At 45.4% G+C, this 16,611-nt stretch overlaps 1 long non-coding RNA gene across 1 annotated transcript in view; it reads right to left on the bottom strand.

The window, feature by feature from the left end:
- LOC140191172 (uncharacterized) overlaps positions 1 to 14,748 on the bottom strand; it is a 28,682-nt gene extending 13,934 nt beyond the window's left edge. Inside the window, exon 1 of the long non-coding RNA XR_011883770.1 lies at positions 14,581 to 14,748. This is a non-coding gene — a long non-coding RNA (uncharacterized lncRNA). The remainder of the gene's footprint in view (positions 1 to 14,580) is intronic.
- Positions 14,749 to 16,611: the final 1,863 nt, after the last annotated feature.

The raw sequence follows: 16,611 nt of genomic DNA, 5'->3' as shown, positions 1-16,611 counted from the left end.
GGTGTATCGGAGAGTGTTACAGTGAGGGGTGTGGGGTGTATCAGAGAGTGTTACAGTGAGGGGTGTGGGGTGTATCAGTGTTACAATGAGGGGTGTGGCGTGTATCGGAGAGTGTTACATTGAGGGGTGTGTCAGTGTTACAGTGAGGGGTGTGGGGGGGTGTCAGTGTTACAGTGAGGGGTGTTGGGTGTCAGTGTTACAGTGAGGGGTGTGGGATGTGTCAGTGTTACAGTGAGGGGTGTGGGGTGTATCAGTGTTACAGTGAGGGGTGTGGGGTGTATCAGTGTTACAGTGAGGGATGTTGAGTGTCAGTGTTACAGTGAGGGGTGTGGGTTGTGTCAGTGTTACAGTGAGGGGTGTGGCGTGTATCGGAGAGTGTTACAGTGAGGGGTTGGGGTGTATCAGTGTTACAGTGAGGGGTGTGGGGTGTATCAGTGTTACAATGAGGGGTGTGGCGTGTATCGGAGAGTGTTACATTGAGGGGTGTGTCAGTGTTACAGTGAGGGGTGTGGGGGTGTCAGTGTTACAGTGAGGGGTGTGTGGGTGTCAGTGTTACAGTGAGGGGTGTGGGATGTGTCAGTGTTACAGTGAGGGATGTTGGGTGTCAGTGTTACAGTGAGGGGTGTGGGATGTATCAGTGTTACAGTGAGGGGTGTGGAATGTGTCAGTGTTACAGTGAGGGGTGTGGAATGTGTCAGTGTTACAGTGAGGGGTGTGGGTTGTGTCAGTGTTACAGTGTGGGGTGTGGGGGTGTCAGTGTTACAGTGAGGGGTGTGTGGGTGTCAGTGTTACAGTGAGGGGTGTGGGATGTGTCAGTGTTACAGTGAGGGATGTTGGGTGTCAGTATTACAGTGAGGGGTGTGGGATGTGTCAGTGTTACAGTGAGGGGTGTGGGATGTATCAGTTTTACAGTGAGGGGTGTGGGGTCTGTCGGTGTTACAGTGAGGGGTGTGGGTTGTGTCAGTGTTACAGTGAGGGGTGTGGTGTGTATCAGTGTTACAGTGAGGGGTGTGGGATGTGTCAGTGTTACAGTGAGGGGTGTGGGATGTATCAGTGTTACAGTGAGGGGTGTGGGGGGTGTCAGTGTTACAGTGAGGGATGTTGAGTGTCAGTGTTACAGTGAGGGGTGTGGGATGTGTCAGTATTACAGTGAGGGATGTTGAGTGTCAGTGTTACAGTGAGGGGTGTTGAGTGTCAGTGTTACAGTGAGGGGTGTGGGGGTGTGTCAGTGTTACAGTGAGGAGTGTGGGGGTGTCAGTGTTACAGTGAGGGGTGTGGAGGTGTGTCAGTGTTACAGTGAGGGGTGTAGGTGTCAGTGTTACAGTGAAGTGTGGGGGTTGTGTTAGTGTTACAGTGAGGGGTGTGGGTGTCAGTGTTACAGTGAGAGATGTTGGGTGTCAGTGTTACAGTGAGGGGTGTGGGGGGGTGTCGGTGTTACAGTGAGGGGTGTGGGGGTGTCAGTGTTACAGTGAGGGGTGTGGGATGTGTCAGTGTTACAGTGAGGGGTGTGGGGGGTGTCAGTGTTACAGTGAGGGGTGTAGGTGTCAGTGTTACAGTGAAGTGTGGGGGTTGTGTTAGTGTTACAGTGAGGGTTGTGGGGGTGTCAGTGTTACGGTGAGGGGTGTGAGGGGTGTCAGTGTTACAGTGAGGGGTGTGGGGGTATCAGTGTTACGGTGAGGGGTGTGGGGGTGTCAGTGTTACAGTGAGGGGTGTGGGGGTGTGTCAGTGTTACAGTGAGGGGTATAGGTGTCAGTGTTACAGTGAAGTGTGGGGGTTGTGTTAGTGTTACAGTGAGGGTTGTGGGGGTGTCAGTGTTACGGTGAGGGGTGTAGGTGTCAGTGTTACGGTGAGGGGTGTGAGGGGTGTCAGTGTTACAGTGAGGGGTGTGGGGGTGTCAGTGTTACGGTGAGGGGTGTGGGGGTGTCAGTGTTACAGTGAGGGGTGTGGGGGTGTGTCAGTGTTACAGTGAGGGGTGTAGGTGTCAGTGTTACAGTGAAGTGTGGGGGTTGTGTCAGTGTTACAGTGAGGGGTGTGGGTGTCAGTGTTACAGTGAGAGATGTTGGGTGTCAGTGTTACAGTGAGGGGTGTGGGTGTCAGTGTTGCAGTGAGGGGTGTAGGTGTCAGTGTTACAGTGAGGGGTGTGGGGGGGTGTCAGTGTTACAGTGAGGGGTGTGGGGAGTGTCAGTGTTACAGTGAGGGGTGTAGGTGTCAGTGTTACAGTGAAGTGTGGGGGTGTGTCAGTGTTACAGTGAGGGGTGTAGGTGTCAGTGTTACAGTGAAGTGTGGGGGTTGTGTCAGTGTTACAGTGAGGGGTGTGGGTGTCAGTGTTACAGTGAGGGGTGTAGGTGTCAGTGTTACAGTGAGGGGTGTGGGGGGGTGTCAGTGTTACAGTGAGGGGTGTGGGGAGTGTCAGTGTTACAGTGAGGGGTGTGAGTGTCAGTGTTACAGTGAAGTGTGGGGGTTGTGTCAGTGTTACGGTGAGGGGTGTGGGGGTGTCAGTGTTACAGTGAGGGGTGTGGGGGTGTGTCAGTGTTACAGTGAGGGGTGTAGGTGTCAGTGTTACAGTGAAGTGTGGGGGTTGTGTCAGTGTTACAGTGAGGGGTGTGGGTGTCAGTGTTACAGTGAGAGATGTTGGGTGTCAGTGTTACAGTGAGGGGTGTGGGGGGGTGTCAGTGTTACAGTGAGGGGTGTGGGGAGTGTCAGTGTTACAGTGAGGGGTGTGGAGGTGTGTCAGTGTTACAGTGAGGGGTGTTGGGTGTCAGTGTTACAGTGAAGCGTGGGGGTTGTGTTAGTGTTACAGCGAGGGGTTTGGGGTTTATGAGTATTACAGTGAGGGGTGGATCTCAAGGAGGGTAATTTCTTCAATGCCGACTAAATGTCTTTTCACAGCAGCTTGTGGTTGATGCCACTAGGGGATCAGCTATTCTGGGCTGGGTGTTGTGCCATGATCCAGCGTTGATTAGAGAGCTCAAGGAAAAAGAACCGTTGGGACCAAGTGATCACAGTATGATCAAATTCACACTGAAATTTGAAAAGGAGAAGCTAAAGTCGGATGTAGTCAGAGGAGGAAAGGGAATTACAGAGGCATGTGAAAGGAGTAACACAGAACAATATAGCACAAGAACAGGCATTCGGCCCATAATGTTGTGCTGACCCAGCTAAACATCAAATCAAATACTAACAAATGTTTGATATTTAAAATTTTGGTCATGGGATTTGGACATAACTTCAAGTCCACATCGGGTAAATCTTGAATCTAAATCTTTACAAGGGTTTTCATTGGGTTCTATTTTAGGGACCTCACTTCCCTTTTCTCTTGCTAAATTGCATAAGCAAATAGTTAACCCAACAGTAAAATATACTTTACGAACATGGTTACAATTTCAAAATTTTTTTGGGTTGAATCAATTTATTCTAGCAAGTCCTATTATATCTAATTTGTTTTTTAACCCTCTATCATGGATCAAGCCTGTTTGGCTGGGAAAACTAAAGGTATATTAAGATTTTGTGATCTATTTTTGGATAAATGTTTCATGTCTTTTGAACAATTATCTAACAAATACAATTTGCCTAGATCCCATTTCTTTAGATATTTACAGATTAGAAATTTTTAAAATACTGTTCTTCCTACCTTCCCGAATTTATGTTCATTGGATATTTTGGAAAAAAATTTAGGTTTAAATCCTTTAAAGAAAGGTGTAATAGCAAACATTTATAATATAATTATTAGATATGTCTGGACGTAATTTCATAAAGTTAAGATCGATTGGGAAAGGGAACTTAAGATTACTTTACCTATTGAAAACTGGGAAAAAATTTTTCAATTAGTTAATTCATCCTCTATATGTGCTAAACATTTGTTGATACAGTTTAAAGTAGTGCATAGGGTTCTTATGTCTACGGATAAATTAGCTTGTTATTACTCTCATATAAATCCTATGTGTGATAGATGTCACTCCGAGATATCTTCTCTAACTCATATGTTTTGGTCATGTCCTCTTTTAAAAAATACTGGAAAGATATCTTTGATATTATTTCAACTGTTTTGAGTATTGATTTACAACCCCACCCTATTACTGCAATTTTTGGTTTACCAGTGATAGAACCAAATCTTTTAACATCTTCAGCTTGTCGGACGATTGCATTTCTTACACTAATGGCCAGAAGATCCATTTTGCTGAATTGGAAAGAGATCAATCCTCCCACCACATTTCGTTAGTTCTCTCGAACTATGTTGTGTTTAAATTTAGAAAAAAATTAGAAGTGTTATTTATGATCCCTCTATTAAATTTGGAAAGACTTGGAGGCCATTTATTCAATATTTTCATATGATGTAATTTGACCTTTTCCAAACCTACTCTATTTCTTTTTAGTATATGTTGAGGGGAGCAGAGTCAACGACAGTAATGGTTTTTTTTTATGTTTCATAACAGCCCATGTCTTTTTTTTTCCTGTAGTTTAGTTGGTCTATCTTGTTAGGTTAGTTTTTTTTTGGAGCATATTTTTTTTTCTTTTTTGATGTTAATTTGTCTATATCTAATATTTGTATCCTGTAAGATTGGGAGGTTTAATATCCATGTATTAATTGGGTTTATATTTATATATGACAATTACAACTATGTAATCCCAATAACTCTGTATGATTTCTATGTTATGTTAATCTTTATCATTATGATACTATTAAAAAGATTGAAAAAGGAAAAAAGAAATACACCGAAATGCTGATCCCTTTTGCTTATACCATGCCAATCTTCCTTATATCCATGTGCCTATCCAAACATCTCTTAAAAGCCTGTAATGTATTTGCCTTTACTGCCATCCCAGGGAGCATATTCCATCCATGACTCTCAGAGGGGAAAAAAAATTACCCCTCACAACCCCCTTGAACCTATCCCTTCTCATCTTCAATGCATGCTCTCTGGTATTAGACGTTTCAACCCTGGGAAACACATACTCTCAGTTCACTCTATCAATGCCTCTCATAATCTTGTAAACCTCTATCAGATCTCCGATCAGCCTCCGGCACTCCAGAGAAAACAACCCTACTTTATCCAGCTTCTCATGATAGCACATGGCCAGTGAACAAGGCAGCATCTATGTAAACCTCTTCTGTACCCTTTCCAAAGCCTTAATATTCTTTCTATAGTGTACACAACTGTACACAGTACTCCAGATGTGGTCTAACCTTTAGGCATCCGTTAGTCGTGCCAGACCATGGATCTGCACCTGGAAAGTTTTCACTCTCCAAGGTGCAGGCCTGGGCAAGGTTGTATGGAAGACCGGCAGTTGCCCATGCTGCAAGTCTCCCCTCTCCATGCTACCTATGTTGTCCAAGGGAAGGGCATTAGGACCCATACAGCTTGGCACCAGTCGTCGCAGAGCAATGTGTGGTTAAGTGCCTTGCTCAAGGACACAACACGTTGCCTCGGCTGGGGCTCAAACTCATGACCTTCAGGTCGCTAGACCAATGCCTTAACCACTTGGCCACGTGCCCACACATGTGGCCAGTTTTATGATAACCACCTCACTTTTGAACTCAGTGCCTCTACTAACAAAAGCAAGCATTCCATAAAAGCAAGTTCAAGGAGCTATGAACTTGGATCCCAGTATCTCTCTGCCTGGTAACATTGTTAAGGATCTTGCCTTAACAGTGTACTGTACCCTTGCACTTGCCCTATCAAGATGCAACACCTCACATTTATCTGTGTTAATCTCTGTCTGCACAGCCCAAATCTGCAACTGCTCTGTATCGTGCTGTATTCTTTGCCGGTCTTCTGCACTATCCACATCTGCACCAACAATGGTATCATTCACAGATTTACTGACCCACCCATCTACATTTCCATCCAGGTCATTTATGTACATCACAAACAGTGGAGATCCCACACACATCCCTGGGGAACTCCAGTAATGACAAACCTCCAGCTCGAATAAGTCTCTTCAACCACTACCCTGTCTCCCATGCGCAAGTCAGTTCTGAATCCAAGCAGCTAATTTGCCATGGGCCCCACACATCTTAATCTTCTGGATTAGCGTCCCATGAGGGACTTTGTCAAACACTTTATTAATCCACGTAGACAACATCCACTGCCCTACTCTCATCAATCTCCCTTGTCACCTCGTCAAAAAACTCAATCAAGTTGGTAAGGCACATCCTGCTGTGCACAAACCCATCCTGACTCTCCATAAATAGGCCAGGGGTTCCCAAAAGTTCATATATCCTATCCCTAAGAACTTTCTCCAGCAATTTTCCTACAACTGACGTAAGACTCACTGGTCTATAGTTCCCATGGTTTTCCCTTGTTCCCTTCTTAAATAGAGCCACTCACCAGTACTCTGGGACCCCGCCTGTGGCTAGTGAGGAGATGAAGATACTGGGCAAGGGCCCAGCAGTCTCTTCTCTTGCCTCCTTCAATAACCTTGGTAAATCCCATCAGGCCCTGGGGACGTCCACCTTAATATTCATTAGGAGGCCCAACACTTCATCCTCCTTGACCTCTAAACGCCCTAACATATTTATACACTCAACACTGATCTCCTGGCCCTCTTTATCCTTTTCCTTGGTTCATACTGAAGCAAAGTACTCATTAAGTACCTCACTCACATCCTCTGCATCCAAGCAAATGTTGCTGCCCCTTCCCCCTTCATCCTTGTGTGGTTCCTCCCCCCCCCCATCCCACTAGCTCTTGGTGTAGGCATGGAATGCCTTGGGATTTAGCTGAATCCTACTTGCCAGGGACCTTGCATAGCTCCTCCTGCCTTTCCAAATTCCCTTCAATTCTCTTCCGGCTTCTTTCTGGCTAAAATTGATTGAAAAAGAACACTGGAAGGGATGATGGCAGAAGAACAATGGCTGGAATTTCTGGAAGCATTTCGGAAGATACAGGATATATACATCCTCAAGAGGAAGATGTATCCTAAAGGCAGGACGACACAACTGTGGCTAACAAGAGAAGTCAAAGCCAACATAAAAACAACAGAGGGCATATAATAGAGCAAAAATCAGTGGGAAGTTAGACGGTTTGGAAGCCTTTTAAAAACCAACAGAAAGCAACTAAAAAGTCATTAAGAAGGAAAAGATAGATAATAATTGTAAGCTAGCCAATAATATTAAAGAGGATACCAGGAGTTTCTTCAGATGCATAAAGTGTAAAAGAAAGGCAAAAGTGGATTTTGGACCGCTGGAAAATGATGCTGGAGAGGTAGTAATGAGGGACAAGAAATGGTGGACAAGCTGAATAAGTATTTTGCATCAGTCTTCACTATGGAAGACACCAACAGTATGCTGGAAATTCGAGTGTCAGGGGTCAGAAGTGTGTGAAGTTTCCACTACTAAGGAGAAGGTTCTTGGGGAAACTGAAAGGTCCGAGGGTAGATAAGTCGTACATAGGGTGTACCAGCCGGTGTACGACCCGGTGTTCTGAAAATAGTGGCTGAAGAGTTTGTGGAGGCATTAGTAATGACCTTTCAAGAATTACTAGATTCTGGAATGGTTCCGGGAGACTGGAAAATTGCAAATGTCACACCACCCTTCAAGAAGAAAGAGAGGCGGAAGAAAGGAAATTATAGGCCATTTAGTCTGACCTCAGTGGTTGGAAAGATGTTGGAGTTAAGGATGTGGTCTCAGGAAACTTGGAGGCACGTGATAAAATTGGCCACAGTCAGCATGGTTTCCTCATTGGAAAATCTTGCCTGACAAATCTGTTGGAATCCTTTGAAGAAATAACAAACACGATAGACGAAGGAGAATCAGTGGATGTTGGGTACTTGGGTTTACAGGAGGCCTTTGACAAGGTACCACACATGAGGCTACTTCACAAGTTAAGAGCCCATGGTATTACAGGAAAGATATTAGCATGGATAAAGCAGTGGCTGATTGACAGGAGGCAACGAGTGGGAATAAAGGGAGCCTTATCTGGTTGGCTGCGAGTGACTAGTTGTGTTCCACAGGGATTTATGTTGCGACTGTTTCTTTTTACCTTGTATGTTAATGACTTGGATGATGGAATTGAGGCTTTGTTGCAAAGTTTTTGAATGATACAAAGTTAGGTAGAGGGGCAAATTGTTTTGAGGAAGCGGAGAAGCTACAGAGGGACTTAGACAGATTGGAAGCCACACTCAGGTTGGAGGAACAACACCTTATATTCCATCTGGGTAGCCTCCAACCTGATGACATGAACATTGTCATCTCTAACTTCCGTTAATGCCCGTCCTCCCCTTCTTACCCCATCCCTTATTTATTTATTTATTTCTCCTCTCTCCCCCCCCCCCCCCGTCCCTCTCATAATAACTCCTTGCCTGCTCTCCATCTTCCTCTGGTGCTCCCCTCCCCCTTTCTTTCTCCCTAGGCTTCCCGTCCCATGATCCTCTCCCTTCTCCAGCCTTGTATCCTTTTGCCAATCACTTGTCCAGCTCTTAGCTCCATCCCTCCCCCTCCTGTCTTCTCCTATCATTTTGGATCTTCCCCTCCCCCTCCCACTTTCAAATCTCTTACTAACTCTTCCTTCAGTTAGTTCTGACAAAGGGTCTCGGCCCGAAATATCGACTGTACCTCTTCCTATAGATGCTGCCTGGCCTGCTGCGTTCACCAGCATTTTGTGTGTGTTGCTTGAATCTCCACTGTAGACTCTTTAAAGCTTCCACTTCCTTCCTACAATTTTGCCTTGTGCCCTAAACTCCTGGTGGAGTCGTTGGGGCGCCGTCATGGCAAGCCTGGCACCAGTCTGTTCCATCTGTCGCGGTTGTGTGCCAGAGCCGGGGTCACTGCAGATGTTTTCCCTGTCCATTCTTTAATGTTGTCTGTCCATCTTTCCCTCTGTCTACCTCTCTTTCCCCCTCCGCAGTTCCTTGTAGAACGGTCTTAGCAAGGTCAAGGATCTTGTTACATGGCCATACCATCTCAGCTTTCTTTTCTTCACTGTTGTGAAAAGGTCTTCATGGGGGCCAATATGGTGCTGGATGGTCTTGCGGACCTGCTTGTTTGTGATGTGGTCCAAGTATGAGATGCCCAAGATGTTGCGGTAGCATCTCATTTCCAATGCCTGTATGTTCCTCTGTAGCTCTGCTGCGAGGGTCCATGTCTCACATGCGTACAGGAAGATGGAGAATACCAATGCACGCAGGAATCTGACCTTGTACTTCATGGTGATGTTGCTGTCCCTCCATATTGTCTTGAGTTTGGATAGTGCAGTCATTGTCTGTGCTGTTCTTGCCAGGACTTCTGGTCTTGATCCTTCGTCACTGATGATTGCCCCCAGGTACTTGAACTGCTGCACTGTCTCAAGTTTCTGACCATGGACTGAGATGTCTGTTGTGATGGCACTGTTGGCATTTGCCATGAGCTTGGTTTTCTCAGCACTTATTTCCATTCCAAACGTTGTGGAGGCTCTGTCAAGATGGCTGACCAGGTCCACCAGCTTTACGCCAAGGCAACCAGTGCAGTACTCGCTCAAGGCACCATTGGGGAGTGGTTCCATACCTCTGTAGGAGTCCGTCAGGGCTGCCTCCTCTCCCCCCCCCTCCCCCATCAGCGTCTTCCTGGAACGAATCATGAGTGTTGCCCTCGAAGATCATGTGGGCACAGTCAGCATCGGAGGGAGGGTCGTCACAAACCTACGATTTGCGGACGACATTGATGGACTTGCAGGAAAAGAGGACGAACTGGCCAACCTGGTCAGTCTCCTAATTGTCCCTAATATAACTGCCTCTTCCACCGCCTCCAGCAGTGTATTCCAGGCACTTATTACTCTCTTTAAAAAAGCCTGCCTCTGACATCCCCTGCAAAATTTCCTGTACTGAGATTAATCTATTATTAGGCATGATTATCCTGGAAAAAAGACGCTGTCTGTCCACTCTATCTATGCCTCTCATAATCTTGTACATCTCTGTCCAGTCTCCTCTCATTTCCCTTTGCTCCAAAGAGAAAAGCCCCAGCTCACTTAACATTTTTTCATACAGCGTGGGAAATGGAAGCTAGACTCATCCTGGCAATCTTTCTTATGTATTTTCTGGCTCTGTATTGTCTGCCTGCACTGGATTTTCTCCGTACCTGTAACAGGTTATTCTGTGTCCGACGATTGTTTTCCCTTGTACTACCTCAATGCATTGATGTGATGAAATGATTTGTACGGACACCAAGCAAAACAAAGTTTGTCACTGTACTTCGGTACACACTGAATGGTAATAATGACCCGCTGGGAGAGCCATGTCAATGGAAGGGTTACTGAAGTCTGGCATCTCACACTGGTGTTGTTGCCAGGGAATTTAAACCCTCCCAGCTCGAGAGAGAGCAGCTTGAGCAGGAGCAGAGAGCTTTCTGCACACATTCCTTCATCGGTCGCCCCACTCTCTGCTGCCTTCCCAGCTCCCTGCGTGCAGCATCGCTGTCACCTTGTTACCTGCCGCGTGGGATGAACCCTGGCGAATGACCACGGTTGAGTGACGCTCAGTGAGTGACCATCAGGCCTCCGTCCCAAATCCCCTGCGGAACCATCTCAGCTCTCACCTTTCGGACTCCATACCCCATCATTGCACGTTCCAGGTATGTGCACAAAAATTGGGATTTGGCCAAGTTATTCACTCCTTGCCAGGAGTCCTCCCAGGTCATCTTTCCACTGAGACCGGACAAACGTTCACATTGATGCCTCTGCTATGACGCTGTCTAGTCTGCCGTTTCTGTCGTTCTAATCGCTGTGCTTACAACTCTTGATATATTTGTAATTGCGTCCAGGCTCAGTCCTTCTGTAACACCCTTTACTGACAGCAAACTCCTGTCTATTCCCTACCATTGACAGCTGTGTCTTTGGTCACATTCAGTCGCTGAAAGGGGTGGGGTGGGGGAGGTGTGGTCAAAGTTTAAATTAGTGATAATCACCAGAGTGTATCAATGCTGTTTCCTGTCTGTGGTGCAAGAGGAGTGTTTTGTGTGTGTATTTTTAGGGGTGTATGTGTTTTTGGGAGTGTGTTAATGTGTGTGCTTTTGGGAGTGTATGCACATGTATGTTTTTGCAAGTGTGTGCAGATATGTGTAAGTATATGCATGTTTTTGGGAGTGTGTGTGTGTGTTTATATGTGTGTGTATGTGTAATTTTGTGAGTGTGTGCAGATGTGTCTGTGTGGTGTTGTGCATCTTTGGGACTGTGTGTGTTTGTGTACACGTGTGTGTTGCCCAGATGATTGCAGAGAGTGAATGAATTGCTGACCCATCCTAGAAACAAATTTTCTGAGTTTTACATCTTCTGAGCATCTTTGAAAAATTGGTACTATTCTGATTATTAAAGTCTATCCCATCGCTGATTTAATCACTTTCTTCAAGCTTTGACCTAAACATTGTTTCGTCAGCATGCAGTGGTATGTGTGCATGAGAGCATGTGTGACTGCGTGTGAGTGCATACATGTATGTGTGAGAGGGTGTACTTGTGGACCCTCTACCCTGAGTGTGTGTATTCAACGTCTTCTCGACAGCAATTGATACTTCAATTTCTACAGGTCATTTAATCACAGACAATGTGTTGATTTTAAGCTGGTGCCGTTGTTATGTAACCATAGTAACAGGCGTAGATTATTTAGCTCCTTGAACATGTTCCACCATCCAGGGCCTTCTGAGTACCACTGAGAATTTTGAGTTATCCAGAGTATTTAAATCCATCCCACCACTGATCTGTGATCCAAATCCAGCCACCTGCAGCTATCTCCACTGAGGTCCATGAAACCCTAAATAGATTCCCAAAGTATCTCATCTGAGTGGGAGCAGGATGGTTACATTTAGGAAGTTGGTTTAGATTAGATTAGTTTTATTTGTCATATGTACATCAAAACATGCAGTGAAATGTGTTTTTGGCGTCAATGACCAACACAGTCCGAGGATTTGCTGGGGGCAGCCAGCAAGTATGCCGTGCCTTCAGCACCAACGTAGTTTCCTCATTCCTACGCCACCGTGCGCTTGTCAGTGGAAGTGCAGTCATCAGAGTAGGTTAAAAGGTCAGCACAACCTGTACTGTGCTGTATTGTTCTATGTCCTATATTCTGTTAGGAGGAAGACTGATTTGTCTTGCATAAGTATTCATTATTTCTCTAACAGGCAGTGGAGCTTATAGTTGATGTTCCTGTCCATCCTTGTGTCTTTCTGAGGCACGGAGGGTTCAATTGTACATACAGCGTCTATAAAAAGTATTCACCCCCCCCCCCCACCCCCAGAAGTTTTCATGTTTATTGTTTTACAACACTGAATCACAGTGGATTTAGTTTGACTTTTTTGACACTGATCAACAGAAAAAGACCCGTCCATGTTAAAGTGAAACCAGATCTCCACAAAGTGATCTAAATTAATTTCAAATATAAAACACAATTGATTGCATAAGTATTCACCCCCTTTTAATCATCACTGGTGCAGCTAATTGGTTTTAGAAGTCACATAATTAGTTAAATGGACGTCTGTTTTTGCGGACCGGACCTGTGTGCAATCAAGATGTTTCAGTTGTTATGGTAAAAATACACCTATATCTGGAAGGCCCAACTGCTGGCGAGTCAGTATCCAGGCAAAAATACACCATGAAGACAAAATCTGCAAATACTGACTATCCCTTGGAGTACAGTTAAGTCAATCGTCAAGAAATGGAAAGAATATGACGCAGCTGTAAATCTGCCTGGAGCAGGCTGTCCTCAAAAACCTGAGTGACCGTGCAAGAAGGGGACTAGTGAGGGAGGCCACTCAGAGACCTATGACAACTCTGGAGGAGTTACAAGCTTCATTGGCTGAAGTGGGAGAGACTGCGTGTACAACAGCTGTTACCCGCGTGCTTCACCAGTTGCAGCTTTATGGGACAGTAGCAAAGAGAAAGCCACTGTTGAAAAAAATTCACATGAAATCTCAGCTGGAGTTTGCCAGAAGGCATGTGAGAAACTCTGAGGTCAGCTGGAAGAAGTTTCTATGGTCTGATGAAACTAAAACTGATCTTTTTGGCTGTCAGACTAAATGCGCTGTTTGGCTTAAGTCAAACACCACAGATCATCAAAAACAAACCGTCCATACCGTGAAGCATATTGGTGGCTGCATCATACTGTGCAGGTGCTTTACTGCAGCAGGCCCTGGAAGGCTTTTGACGGTAGAGGGAACGCAGGAAAACACAGTGATATCCTGGAGGAAAACCTGATGCAGTCTGCAAGAGAACTGTCCTTGGAAGAAGATTTGTTTTGTAGCAAGACAATGACCCCAAGCATAAAGCCAAAGCTACACAGGAATGGTTGTAAAACAACGAAGTTAATGTCCTGGAATGGCCAAGTCAGAATCCAGACCTCAATCCAATTGAGAATTTGTGGCTGGACCTGAAAAGGACTGTTCACTCATGATCACTTGCAATCTGACAGAGCTTGAGCAGTTTTGTAAAGAAGGATGGGGAAAAGTTGCAGTGTCCAGATGTGCAAAACTGATAGAAACCTATCCACACAGACTCAAGGCTGTAATTGCTGTCAAATGTGCATCTACTAGATACTGACTTGAAGGGGGTGAGTAATTATGCGGTCAATTATTTAGTGTTTAATATTTGTAATAAATTTAGACCAGTTAGTAGAAATTTGTTTTCACTTTGACACAAAAGAGTCTTTTTCTGTTGATCGGTGTCTAAAAAAGACAAATTAAATCCACTGTGATTCAATGTTGTAAAACAATAAAACATCTAGGGATGGTTGGGGGTGGGGGGAGTGCTTTTTTAGGCACTGTAGAATTATTGAACATTTATGAAGCACAGGGGGAAGGTCATTTGGCTGATTTTGCTTTTGGCTAAGTTCATAGACAGTTGTGCAACATCATTTCACCTTTCAGGACTACAGGGCGATCCTCCTCAAGTCTGGTTTAAAAGTTATGCATACAAGATGCTGAAGAAACTCAGCAGGTCTGGCAGCATCTACGGAGGTGTTTAAACTGTTGACATTTCATCCAAGACCCTTCATCAGGGGTACTCTGGATTTCCAGCAACTGCAGATTTTCTTGTGTTTAAAAGATTTTCTCTCACCCTTTCAGGCAGTGGGTTCCAGACTCCCACCTGCCTCTGAGTAAGAAAGGTTTTTCCTCATATCTCGCTGTTCCTTCTCCTAGTTAAATTTCTGCTCACTTGTCTTTGACCGCTCTGCTAAAGAGATTAGGCCCAGCTTATTTACTCTATCTAGGCCCCTCGTTACTCTATAAACCTCAGTCAAGTCTCTCCCTCCACCTCCTCTGTCCCAAAGGAAAGAGTGACGGCTTCAGATTGTGTCTCAGATCCAGATCTGATTCAGATTCATGTATCTATCGGATGTACATAGAAACACAGTGAAATGGGCTGCTTGTGTCAACAACTAACTCAACCAGGTTCAACTCCCACCACTGCCTCTAAAGTGTTCTCGCCGTGACCACGCTGGTTTCCTCTGGTTCCTCTGGTTTCCTCCCACATTCCAAAGACATAAGGGTCTCGTGGGTGTATTTGGATGGCACAGGCTTGCTGGGCCTGAAAGCCCTGTTACAGCACTGTATCTCTAAATTAAAAACAAATAAAATCCTAGGAATGTGCTGGAGGCAGCCTGCGCGTGTGGCCACACATAGCTTACCCAGTCTCTGCCCATTGCTCCAGTTTTCCAGTCCTGGCAACCTCGCTGTAAATCTCTTCACCTGTGTAATCACATACTTAATGCGGTGACCAACACTGTACACAGAGCTCAGGCTGCGGCCTAACTAGCCTGAGTGCTGATTATTTTGTCAGTAAACATAACATTGGATGTTCTGAAGCTGACGGTGAGGAGGAGACTCTGCAGGCAGAAATGACTTGTACTTGAACGTTTGAGAAAGTGGTAATTATCAGAACTGTAGGAAGCGATGATTAGAGGCCGTGGGCGTCTTGGGTGATGCTTCGTTTTAAGTCCCACATCAAAAGGGGGGAGTTGCACTCCATTACGTCAAGCTTAGAAAAGCCATGGGCAGTTGTGTCATCTCAGTTCTACTCACGTAGAACAGCACAGGAACATGCCCATGATGTTGTGCCAAGCTAATTAACTAGTGATTTAATATCCAATTGAGCGAATCCCTTTTGCCCACACGATGTCCGTATTCCTCCAGTCCCTGTGTATTCGTATGCCTGTCCAAGAGCCTCTTAAATGCTGCTGTTCTCTCTGCCTCCACTACCAACCCTGGAAGTTCCACAGCCCCATCACACTGTGCTTTCGAAAACAACTGCCCACACATCTCATTTGGAACCCGCTCTCACCTGAATTGCATGCCGTCTGGTATTAGACAGTTCAACCATGGGATAAAGATATTGCCTCATAATCTTACAGACCTCTGACTTCTATAAAGGTCCCTGAGCAGCCCCAAGACGTTGTGGAAAGCTAATCAAGCCTTCTGCTGCCTGTCTCTCTCCAAACCGTTTCAAAGTCAAATTATTTTATATGTCACCATATGCTATCTTGAGATTCATTTTCTTTCAGACATTTACATTAAAATAAAGAAACACCTCCTGCCCGATGGTAGCAGCAAGAAGGAATGGTGGGGGTTCTTGATGATGGATGCTGCTTTCCTGTGGCAGGGCTCCACGCAATTGTGCTCAATAATGGGATGCTTTTTCCTGTGAGAGACTGGACTGGATGGTATCCCCCATTACTTGTAGCCTTTTCCATTCCTGGGCAGGATATGATGCAACCAGATATTCTCAACTTTGTCAAAGTTTTAAGTGGCATGCCAATTCTGTGCAGACTTCCAAGAAAGTAGGGACGTGTAGATTGCTCTTAGAGGAAGTGTTCCAGTCTGTGCAGGAACACTAGAAATGTGTTGGTCTTTTAATAAGGAAGTTGCTATTGTGAGATATGATTGTAATGTGAACATTCGAGGTCTGTACTAAAGGACAGACGGTTATCCAACGATAACATGTACAGAGTGAAAAGTAAGAACAGGCATTTGGCCCATGTGTTTCTTGAGCATCAATCCTCCAACAAGCAGGTTATTTATGGAGCTTTCCCTACATTTTTCCTCTGGAATTGATCGCTACTTAAATGCAAAGTGCATAAAAAAACTGGAGCCTGGTTAAGAAGCAGAATAATTTTATCTGGTGCTGTAGGGATCTGTAGTAAATACATTTCATGAACAACAGCATGACATGTCAACAGAGATCAGCACCGTAAGGACAAAGCATCGGGTATGTCAAGTGTTACATGACAATTGGTGAGAGTGTTACAGTGAGGGCAAGGCATTGCGTATGTCGAGTGTTAGACAGCTATCGGTATATGCCAGGGAGTGTTACAGTGAGAGCTTCATCGGAGAGTGTTACAGTGAGTGGTGTGGGGTGTATCGGAGAGTGCTACAGTGAGGGGTGTGGGGTGTATCGGAGAGTGTTACAGTGAGGGGTGTGGGGTGTATCGGAGAGTGTTACAGTGAGGGGTGTGGGGTGTATCGGAGAGTGTTACGGTGAGGGGTGTGTCAGTGTTACAGTGAGGGGTGTGGGGTGTATCGGAGAGTGTTAAAGTGAGGGGTATGGGGTGTATTGGAGAGTGTTACGGTGAGGGGTGTGGGGTGTATCAGTGTTACAGTGAGAGGTGTGGGGTGTATCGGAGAGTGTTACAGTGAGGGGTGTGGGGTGTATCGGAGAGTGT

The sequence above is a fragment of the Mobula birostris genome, chromosome 32 (genome assembly GCF_030028105.1).
Source record: "Mobula birostris isolate sMobBir1 chromosome 32, sMobBir1.hap1, whole genome shotgun sequence".
Classification (NCBI taxonomy): domain Eukaryota; kingdom Metazoa; phylum Chordata; class Chondrichthyes; order Myliobatiformes; family Myliobatidae; genus Mobula; species Mobula birostris.
This window is presented reverse-complemented; position numbering and strand designations above follow the sequence as displayed.